Source organism: Schistocerca piceifrons, chromosome 4, assembly GCF_021461385.2.
Source record: "Schistocerca piceifrons isolate TAMUIC-IGC-003096 chromosome 4, iqSchPice1.1, whole genome shotgun sequence".
In the NCBI taxonomy this organism is placed as follows: Eukaryota; Metazoa; Arthropoda; class Insecta; order Orthoptera; family Acrididae; genus Schistocerca; species Schistocerca piceifrons.
In genome coordinates this window covers 402,459,625-402,470,612 of record NC_060141.1, presented here as the reverse complement: position 1 = coordinate 402,470,612, position 10,988 = coordinate 402,459,625, and positions in this window count along the sequence as shown.

Here is a 10,988-nt window from a genome sequence, read left to right as displayed (position 1 = left end):
TTCCTGGATATAGAAAAAGCCTATGATAGTGTTATAAGAGATAAGATCTGGGAATGCCCGAGGAAAAAGAATGCGCCTGAAGGACTAATGAGAAAACTTCAGATGTTGTACAAAAACTGTACTAGCTGTGTACAAATTGGGGAAGGATGATCATTATTGGTTTGAGAAATGCACTGTCTCCACTACTATTCATCACTGTTATGGATACTATAATGAAGAATGTCAAGGAGAAGTCAGGTGAACTGAATGCATTTACCTTTTCTGATGACATCACGATATGGGGTGAAAGTGAAGAGGAAGTACAGATCAGACTCGATGACTGGAAATCTTAGTTCCAGAAATATAACCAGAACATAAGCAAGACCAAGACAGTGGTGATGGCAGTCAACAGAAATGGACAACCAGCAAATGTAAAACTAGGATACCACCAACTAGAGTGTGGACAGTTTTCCTTGCCTTGGAAGTGTGATCTCCAGTGATAATTTGGTCAGAAATGAAATCACCGACACAGTGCAAAAAGGATCTGAATTCTTCCAACAAGTAAGATCATCAAGGCTGCAAGCATCAGAGATGAAATTTCTTACATCCACCATCCAGAAGACCATGAAGGACAAGTTAAGGAATGAGGAAGTGAGGAATGAAGCCAGAATAAAGAAATCCATATTAGATCAAATTGGCACATCTAGACTTCGATGGTATGGGCATGTGATGAGAATGGAGCCAACTAGAACAGCCAAAATAAATTTGAAAATACAGGAGGATGGGAGAAGACCTCAAGGAAGACCTCGAACCCGATGGATGGACTTGATTAAGGCTAATGTAGTGACCAGAGGATGGACGGTGAATGATGTTCTCCGTGAACAGGAGCATTTGGACAGAACGAAGTGGGTGAGGCTCATTACCAGTACCTGGAAAACTGGAACTGTTAAATGATGATGAATGTAATCACCTTCAATGATTACACACTATATCTTGTGAGCTTTTTTCTATAAAAAGAGATGAAGTTTGTCAAAAGACTCTGTTGTGAAGGAGATGACTTAGACATTTGACAAAAAGTTCTTTCACCAAGCCAAATATTCAAAGCTACATAATAGAGATGAATCAGAAAACTAACAAAGAATCAGTTTGAATTGTGAATGACATTGTGTTGGCTAGAGCACTGTCCTGCTTAAAAGTATGTTCTAGTGTGCCAGTTTGGTTACTTGTCAACCAGCTGCTATTCCAGAAGATAGATTAATGAAGCACAGTGGGGGTTAGTACATTTAATAATCCTTCTGCGACCATGTTTAAATTCATTGCTCCATAAATATATCCCCCCCCCCCCATGAACCATGGACCTTGCTGTTGGTGGGGAGGCTTGCATGCCTCAGAAATACAGATAGCCGTACCGTAGGTGCAACCACAACGGAGGGGTATCTGTTGAGAGGCCAGACAAACGTGTGGTTCCTGAAGAGGGTCAGCAGCCTTTTCAGTAGTTGCAGGGGCAACAGTCTGGATGATTGACTGATCTGGCCTTGAAACATTAACCAAAACAGTGTTGTTGTGCTGGTACTGTGAACGGTTCAAAGCAAGGGGAAACTACAGCCGTTATTCTTCCCGAGGGCATGCAGCTTTAATGTATGGTTAATGATGATGGCGTCCTCTTGGGTAAAATATTACGGAGGTAAAATAGTCCCCCATTCAGATCTCCGGGTGGGGACTACTCAAGAGGACGTCATTATCAGGAGAAAGAAAACTGGCGTTCTACGGATCGGAGCATGGAATGTCAGATCCCTTAATCGGGCAGGTAGGTTAGAAAATTTAAAAATGGAAATGGATAGGTTAAATATAGATATAGTGGGAATTAGTGAAGTTCAGTGGCAGGAGGAACAAGACTTTTGGTCAGGTGAATACAGGGTTATAAATACAAAGTCAAATAGGGGTAATGCAGGAGTAGGTTTAATAATGAATAAAAAATAGGAATGCGGGTAAGCTACTACAAACAGCATAGTGAACGCATTATTGTGGCTACGATAGATACGAAGCCCACACCCACTACAGTAGTACAAGTTTATATGCCAACTAGCTCTGCAGATGACGAAAAAATTGAAGAAATGTATGACGAAATAAAAGAAATTATTCATATAGTGAAGGGAGACGAAAATTTAATAGTCATGGGTGACTGGAATTCGGTAGTAGGAAAAGGGAGAGAAGGAAACGTAGTAGGTGAATATGGATTGGGGGTAAGAAATGAAAGAGGAAGCTGCCTGGTAGAATTTTGCACAGAGCACAACTTAATCATAGCTAACACTTGGTTCAAGAATCATAAAAGAAGGTTGTATACATGGAAGAAGCCTGGAGATACTAAATGATATCAGATAGATTATATAATGGTAAGACAGAGATTTAGGAACCAGGTTTTAAATTGTAAGACATTTCCAGGGGCAGATGTGGACTCTGACCACAATCTATTGGTTATGAACTGTAGATTAAAACTGAAGAAACTGCAAAAAGGTGGGAATTTAAGGAGATGGGACCTGGATAAACTGACTAAACCAGAGGTTGTACAGAGTTTCAGGGAGAGCGTAAGGGAACAAATGGCAGGAATGAGGGAAATAAATACAGTAGAAGAAGAGTGGGTAGCTTTGAGGGATGAAATAGTGAAGGCAGCAGAGGATCAAGTAGGTAAAAAGACGAGGACTAGTAGAAATCCTTGGGTAACAGAAGAAATATTGAATTTAATTGATGAAAGGAGAAAATATAAAAATACAGTAAATGAAGCAGGTGAAAAGGAAAACAAACATCTCAAAAATGAGATCAACAGGAAGTGCAAAATGGCTAAGCAGGGATGGCTAGAGGATAAATGTAAGGATGTAGAGGCTTATCTCACTAGGGGTAAGATAGATACTGCCTACAGGAAAATTAGAGAGACCTTTGGAGAAAAGAGAACCACTTGTATGAATATCAAGGGCTCAGATGGAAACCCAGTTCTAAGCAAAGAAGGGAAAGCAGAAAGGTGGAAGGAGTATATAGAGGGTCTATACAAGGGCGATGTACTTGAGGACAATATTATGGAAATGGAAGATGATGTAGATGAAGATGAAATGGGAGATACGATACTGCGTGAAGAGTTTGACAGAGTACTGAAAGACCTGAGTCGAAACACGGCCCCGGGAGTAGACAACATTCCATTAGAACAACTGACGGCCTTGGGAGAGCCAGTCCTGACAAAACTCTACAATCTGGTGAGCAAGATGTATGAGACATGCAAAGTACCCTCAGACTTCAAGAAGAATATAATAATTCCAATCCCAAAGAAAGCAGGTGTTCACAGATGTGAAAATTACAGAACTATCAGTTTAATAAGTCACGGCTGCAAAATACTAACGCGAATTCTTTACAGACGAATGGAAAAACTAGTAGAAGCCGACCTCGGGGAAGATCAGTTTGGATTCCGTAGAAATATTGGAACACGTGAGGCAATACTGACCCTACGGCTTATCTTAGAAGGTAGATTAAGGAAAGGCAAACCTACGTTTCTAGCATTTGTAGACTTGGAGAAAGCTTTTGACAATGTTGACTGGAATACTCTCTTTCAAATTCTAAACGTGGCAGGGGTAAAATACAGGGAGCGAAATGCTATTTACAATTTGTATAGAAACCAAATGCCAGTTATAAGAGTTGAGGGACATGAAAGGGAAGCAGTGGTTGGGAAGGGAGTGAGACAGGGTTGTGGCCTCTCCCCGATGTTATTCAATCTGTATATTGAGCATGGAGTGAAGGAAACAAAAGAAAAATTCGGAGTACGTATTAAAATCCATGGAGAAGAAATAAAAGCTTTGAGGTGCGCAGATGACATTGTAATTCTGTCAGAGACAGCAAAGGACTTGGAAGAGCAGTTGAACGGAATGGATAGTGTCTTGAAGGGAGGATATAAGATGAAAATCAACAAAAGCAAAATGAGGATAATGGAATTTAGTCGAATTAAGTTGGGTAATGCTGAGGGAATTTGATTAGGAAATGAGACACTTAAAGTAGTAAAGGAGTTTTGCTATTTGGGGAGCAAAATAACTGATGATGGTCGAAGTAGAGAGGATATAAAATGTAGACTTGTAATGGCAAGGAAAGCGTTTCTGAAGAAGAGAAATTTGTTAACATCGAGTACAGATTTAAATGTCAGGAAGCCGTTTCTGAAAGTATTTGTATGGAGTGTAGCCATGTATGGAAGTGAAACATGGACGATAAATAGTTTAGATAAGAAGAGAATTGAAGCTTTGGAAATGTGGTGCTACAGAAGAATGCTGAAAATTAGATGCGTAGATCACATAACTAATGAGGAGGTGTTGAACAGGAGTGGGGAGAAGAGAAGTTTGTGGCACAACTTGACTAGAAGAAGGGATCGGTTGGTAGGACATGTTCTGAGGCATCAAGGGATAACCAATTTACTATTGGAGGGCAGCGTAGAGGGTAAAAATCGTATAGGGGGACCAAGAGATGAATACACCAAGCAGATTCAGAAGGATGTAGGTTGCAGTAGGTACTGGGAGATGAAGAAGCTTGCACAGGATAGAGTAGCATGGAGAGCTGCATCAAACCAGTCTCAGGACTGAAGACCACCACAACAACAACAACAACCATAAATATATAGTCTTAAATGTAGTTTAAGGCCCACATTAACTTAATACAATTTGGTTTTCATTTGTGCATCTGTTTAATTCTTCTAATGGATAATATTTAATAACATAAAAAAATCATGTTTCTTATCTTCTGCACCATACTCTCATCAACCACATAAGATGGTTGAAATTAATAATATTCAAGGCAAAAAATTCATACAATATTAGTTCATACCAAAGAATACTGCAATTCAACAGACCAGGTAAATCGTTTCATGCTTGAAGAGTCCAAAGACAGTTTTACTTTGCATGAACTAACAATCCCTGAGATGTGTACACAGAGTATGGTCTTCTATATTTTCCCTTACGTTGCTCCAATTTAAATACTGGACACAGCCAAATCTCTCGCATTTCAATTCTCTTGTACATACTGTGAAACTAGCCACAAATTTACACTAGCATCACGCACAAGAGAGCACAACAATAATATGTCTTTTACTTATGGTTACACTTTTTTGAATGCCTTTTTACTCCCTTCTGATTCTATTTGCTATTTTTATATCTACATAGTGCTCAGTGAGCCTCCATCAATGGCACTAGAGATCACTCCCACAAGTGGCAGAGTTGTTCTATATTTGTCAACCAAATATCACGAACTCAATAAACTCCTCTTATAGCCATTCGTAGTAATTTAGAAAGAGATTTTTCCATCAAAATGCACAACAGCATTACATTTCTAGTAAACTCCCCTTTGTGAGAACAGATATTTGAAAGATCAGTTTCCTGACTATTAACACTTTTCACTTCAATGGCGAGTGGCGCTCAACATCGCGAATTTTGTTTCTCACTCTGACGTTGAGCATCATTTGACATGATTTTTCATAGCACCTGCCCCATTCTTGAATGCGAGAGTACTACACATCAATGCTGCATACGCCCCGTTCTCACAGCTTACTGGCAGAAGTAAAGCTGTGAGGACGGGGCGTGAGTTGTGTTTGGGTAGCTCAGTTGGTAGAGCACTTCCCTGCAAAAGGCAAAGGTCCCGAGTTTGAATCTCGGTCCGGCACACAGTTTTAATCTGCCAGGAAGATTCATTGCCCTACCAGTCTAAGCATGGCAAAAACAAATGACTCAAGGACCTCCTTAACATTATAGCACGCTGTTACGGTGCATTGAACAAATATTACTGGAAAATTTGCATTTTAGGCAATTACTTCCTCAAAAGGACAACAAGTCTTCAAGTAGTGGTCACTCGACTAAACGATGTGTCACTTCGTGAAATCTTCTCAGGTGATCAGCCGAGTAAAGGCGTCGTCTTCTCGCAACGTTTCGAAGGGTTTCGTACCCATCATCTTCAAGCGATGTGTCACTTGGTGTTGGCAGATCTGTCTCCACACACAGATGTTACTATCGTGTCTAGAGACCCAAAATGTAGCATCTATTCTTTGCAAAATTAACTTTTTTTTTTTAATTTAAAGAGTTGTTTTGCTATGTGTCTGAAGATGAAACTGATAATAAAAAAGGGATTGTAAATAAAATAATAATACCAGAGAATAAACAGTTTTTATTCCCTATAATAAATTGAATATTTGTTTTCACAAAAACTTCAACAGATTTTTTCCAAAATGCTCTTTGGTTTACTTCTTCTTTTGGCTCTGTTTAAGCTTTCAACAAATGATTGTTCCTGTTGAGAAGCAGTATTTTCTCCTCAGCCTGGTCGAAACAGATTGACCAGTTTTGTTTTCCAGTTGCTATAAGTGTGGACACTATAACATGGCAGTCAGCCATGTGCGTAAACAAGTGTGCATTTTGGCTGCCTGATGGATAAGGAGTGGTGTGGAGGAACAAACCCCGCCACCATCTCACAGGGCAACTGAACTACACCTATTTTCTGTTTCTGTGAAAGCAGAACTGATAAACTGCTGCCACTTCCTTTTTGTAAGAGTCATACTTCAAATAAGAAATGAAAACAGCAAACACTCCAAAGAAAGGCAGAGTGCACAAAGCGTTTGGTAATGGTTACTTTGTGACTGCTTGCTTTGCTTCCTGCCCCCTTCCCATTCTAAAACTGACACTTTTTCTTCACACTAGCAAACAAAGAAACGTATTTCTTTGTTCTAAAATGCTATACCTGGATCAGAATAACGAAGTGACAGACAGTTGCTTGTTTACATGACAGCTACTATAGCAACAACCAACCAAGAAACAAGCTTCATCAGGTCATCTGTCTGCCTGTTGTCGCATCACTCTGCGGATGACAATTACAGCCACTAACTTAACTGTTGTGATATGTTTTCAGCATGCACTTTGTTTCTTGCAGCTATTTTTTTTTATAAGACACAAAATAATGTATCTAGCTAATTGCAAAAATGAACAACAAAGTTATAAGGCTCTTAAGAATCTGCAAGGCGGAATAATCAATGGATGGATTTATTACTGAACTGCACAACTGTTACTGCCGTGGCTATTTTGGCACGCAGGTAGCAGTGAACTGCAACATTGCTCTTTTCCATATCTATCAGTCACTTTGTCATCCTGATCCAGGCATAGGTCTGATGGCCGAGTCCTACATAGCTATAAGTGGCATGTATCTCATAGACCATTCAATAGTCCACAGTTGATATGATGCCAGAAAGTAACTTATGACCCTGCTGATACATCATTACATTTATGCACAGGTGTGCTATTTATTTTGCAAACTTACATATATTCTCTTTCCAAATTGGGCTTCCCCAGATGTGTTGCAATACAAGTAACCAAAAACTGGCCACCTTCTCGATATTTATATGCAGAGAATAAAGGTATTTCAAAACCCGTTTATCGCAAATGTGAATTTTTCAGATCCCAATCATGTCCAACTCATCAGAAGTATCACAGCCTCGGCTTGCCAATAATTATGAGGGTTATCTGATAAGTCAGGTAAATTTCCACGAAAGGATGGAATGTTTTTGTTGCACCTTCCTAGTTGGTAAGCTTGGTTATTCCAAGGATACAAAAATTCCACAATGTACAGCAAACAGTTCTTTGTTGACAGCCATCTGAACTGTTCAGTGAATTAACTGCAATTGCAAATGGAAAAACGAAAAAACCAAGTTTCGCACTAATCAAACATTTTCATTTACAAGATTGGACTGCCACACAAATCAAAACAGAATTGGATGAAGTTCCCGAGGGCTCTGCACCACCACTGATGACCATCTACCTATGGATTAACGAATTTCAATGTGGTCGGACAAGGGCAAAAACAGAGCACATGCCAATCATTCAAATAAGGTCGCCACAAGGAAACCACTGACAAAAATCCGTGATTGGTAATGCAAGACCTCAAATAAAAATTAATGACTGCTGAGACTGTAGGCATCTCAACTGAGCAAGTGCATAATCTCCTGCATGTAGAATTCACTGTGAGGAAGCTGTAGGCAAGGTGGATGCCGCAACTGCTTACAGTCTACCATAAGTGCTCTCGACACAACATTACAGCACAATGTTTGAGATTCTTTTAATGGCAATCCGAGAGACTTTTGTGCCAATTTGTGACTGTTGATGAAATCTAGATCCATCATTACACACCACAGTCAAAATGGCAGTCGAAACAATGGACAAAGGCTGGTTAAAGTGTTCCCTGCCATCGTTGGATAAGCAGCAGCCAGTAGCAAGTTGTACTCTTAGCTCACTTATTTGTTTCATAGTTTAATTATTAATTTCTTTGCATGTTGTTGGGTACTTGCATAGTTTAATTCACAAATTTCGCACGTATTATAGTATTTGAGAGTTGTAGCATCGCATTTTAGTACCCGTGCAGTGTAAATTTGCATAGTCGTCGGTCATCTGTTTGTTTTGAATGGCTTGTGAGATAAAAGGCAGGAAAAGAAATTGTTAGGGATGGATAGGGACTGTACCTGTTGTGTACGGATTCAGGGGGAATTGGCCACCATCCGTAAACAGCTGGAAGCTCTGTTGGCCATGGTCGACAGGCTCCAGGCTGTTGCCCTCCGCCGTGGTGACACTGGGACACCCGAGGCAAGAGCTTTGACACCTCTGGAAACTGTAGCATTGCCTGGGATCTCTGATGCCACTGCACCCTCAGATTCAGATGTTCCTGCCAGTTGACACTTGCCTGACGGTGATTGGCAAACCGTGGCGGGGTTGCGAGTCCCTGGGCGGAAGGCGAAAGTTGGTGCTGGCCGCAAGACTGTAACCTTACGCCTCCGTAACAGGTTTGAGGTACTGCCCATTGCTGAAAGTACTTCTGAGCCAGCAAGGGTGGCCTTGCCGGTTGCGGCAGTGGCCAGTCTTCCTGAGACGTCCGGACAAGCGCAGAGGGTGGGATTGCTTGTCACTGGGAGCTCCAATGTTAGGTGGCTGATGGAGCCCATTAGGGATATGGCAGCTAAGGATGGGAAGAAAGCTAATGTGCACTTAGTGTGCATACTGGGGGGAGTCATCTAAGATGTGGAAAGGGTCCTTCCGGATGCCATGATGCGTAAGGGTGCAGCCAACCGCAGGTGATTGCTCATGTTGGCACTAATGACGTGTGTTGCTATGGATCGGAAGAGATTCTCTCTGGTCTCCGGCAGCTATCTAAGTTGGTGAAGACTGCAAGTCTTGCTAGCAAGATGAAGGCAGGGCTCACCATCTGCAGCATTGTCGACAGGACTGATTGCGGACCTTTGGTACAGAGCCGAGTGGAGGGTCTGAATCACAGGCTCAGACGGTTGCGAGCGTGTAGGCTGCAGATTCCTGGACTTGCGCCATTAGGGTGGTGGGGTTTCAGGTTCCACTAAATAGGTCAGGTGTCCACTACACACAGGAGGCAGCTACACGGATAGCAGGGGCTGTGTGGTGTGGACTGAGCAGTTTTTTAGGTTAGACAGTCTAGGAAAAGATCAAAAAGGGCTCCAGTCTCAAAGGGTACAGGGCAAAGAAACGATGAGAATCAACCACGCAACAGTCGGTATTGTAGTTGTAAATTGTCGTAGCTGTGTTGCAAAAGTACCAGAGCTTCAAGCGCTGATAGAAAGCACTGAAGTTGAAATCATTACAGGAATAGAAAGCTGGCTAAAGCTGGAGATAAATTCTGCCGAAATTTTTACAGAGGCACAAACTGTGTTCAGAAAGGATAGATTAAATAAAGTAGGTGGTGGTGTGTCTGTGTCTGTTGTTGTTGTTATTGTTGTTGTAGTTGTTGTGGTCTTCAGTCCTGGGACTGGTTTGATGCAGCTCTCCATGCTAATCTATCCTGTGCAAGCTCCTTCATCTCCCAGTACCTACTGCAACCTACATCCTTCTGAATCTGCTTAGTGTATTCATCTCTTGGTCTCCCTCTACGATTTTTACCCTCCACGCTGCCCTCCAATGCTAAATTTGTGATCCCTTGATGCCTCAGGACATATCCTACCAACCGATCCCTTCTTCTAGTCAAGTTAGGCCACAAACTTCTCTTCTCCCCAATCCTATTCAATACCTCCTCATTAGTTACGTGATCTAACCACCTAATCTTCAACATTCTTCTGCAGCACCACATTTCGAAAGGTTCTATTCTCTTCTTGTCCAAACTATTTATTGTCCATGTTTCACTTCCATACATGGCTACACGCCATACAAATACTTTCAGAAACGACTTCCTGACACTTAAATCTATACTCGATGTTAACAAATTTCTCTTCTTCAGAAACGCTTTCCTTGCCATTGCCAGTCTACATTTTATATCTTCTCTACTTTGACCATCATCAGTTATTTTGCTCCCCAAATAGCAAAACTCCTTTACTACTTTAAGTGTCTCATTTCCTAATCTAATACCCTCAGCATCACCCGACTTAATTCGACTACATTCCATTATCCTTGTTTTACTTTGTTGATGTTCATCTTATATCCTCCTTTCAAGACACTGTCCATTCCGTTCAACTGCTCTTCCAAGTCCTTTGCTGTCTCTGACAGAATTACAATGTCATCTGCGAACCTCAAAGTTTTTATTTCTTCTCCCTGGATTTTAATACCTACTCCAAATTTTTCTTTTGTTTCCTTTACTGCTTGCTCAATATACAGATTGAATAACATCGGGGAGAGGCTACAACCCTGTCTCACTCCCTTCCCAACCGCTGCTTCCCCTTTCATGCCCCTCGACTCTTATAACTGCCATCTGGTTTCTGTACAAATTGTAAATAGCCTTTCACTCCCTGTATTTTACCCCGACCACCTTTAGAATTTGAAAGAGAGTATTCCAGTCAACATTGTCAAAAGCTTTCTCTAAGTCTACAAATGCTAGAAACGTAGGTTTGCTTTTCCTTAATCTTTCTTCTAAGATAAGTCTTAAGGTCAGTATTGCCTCACGTGTTCCAATATTTCTACGGAATCCAAACTGATCTACCCCGAGGTCAGCTTCTACCAGTTTTT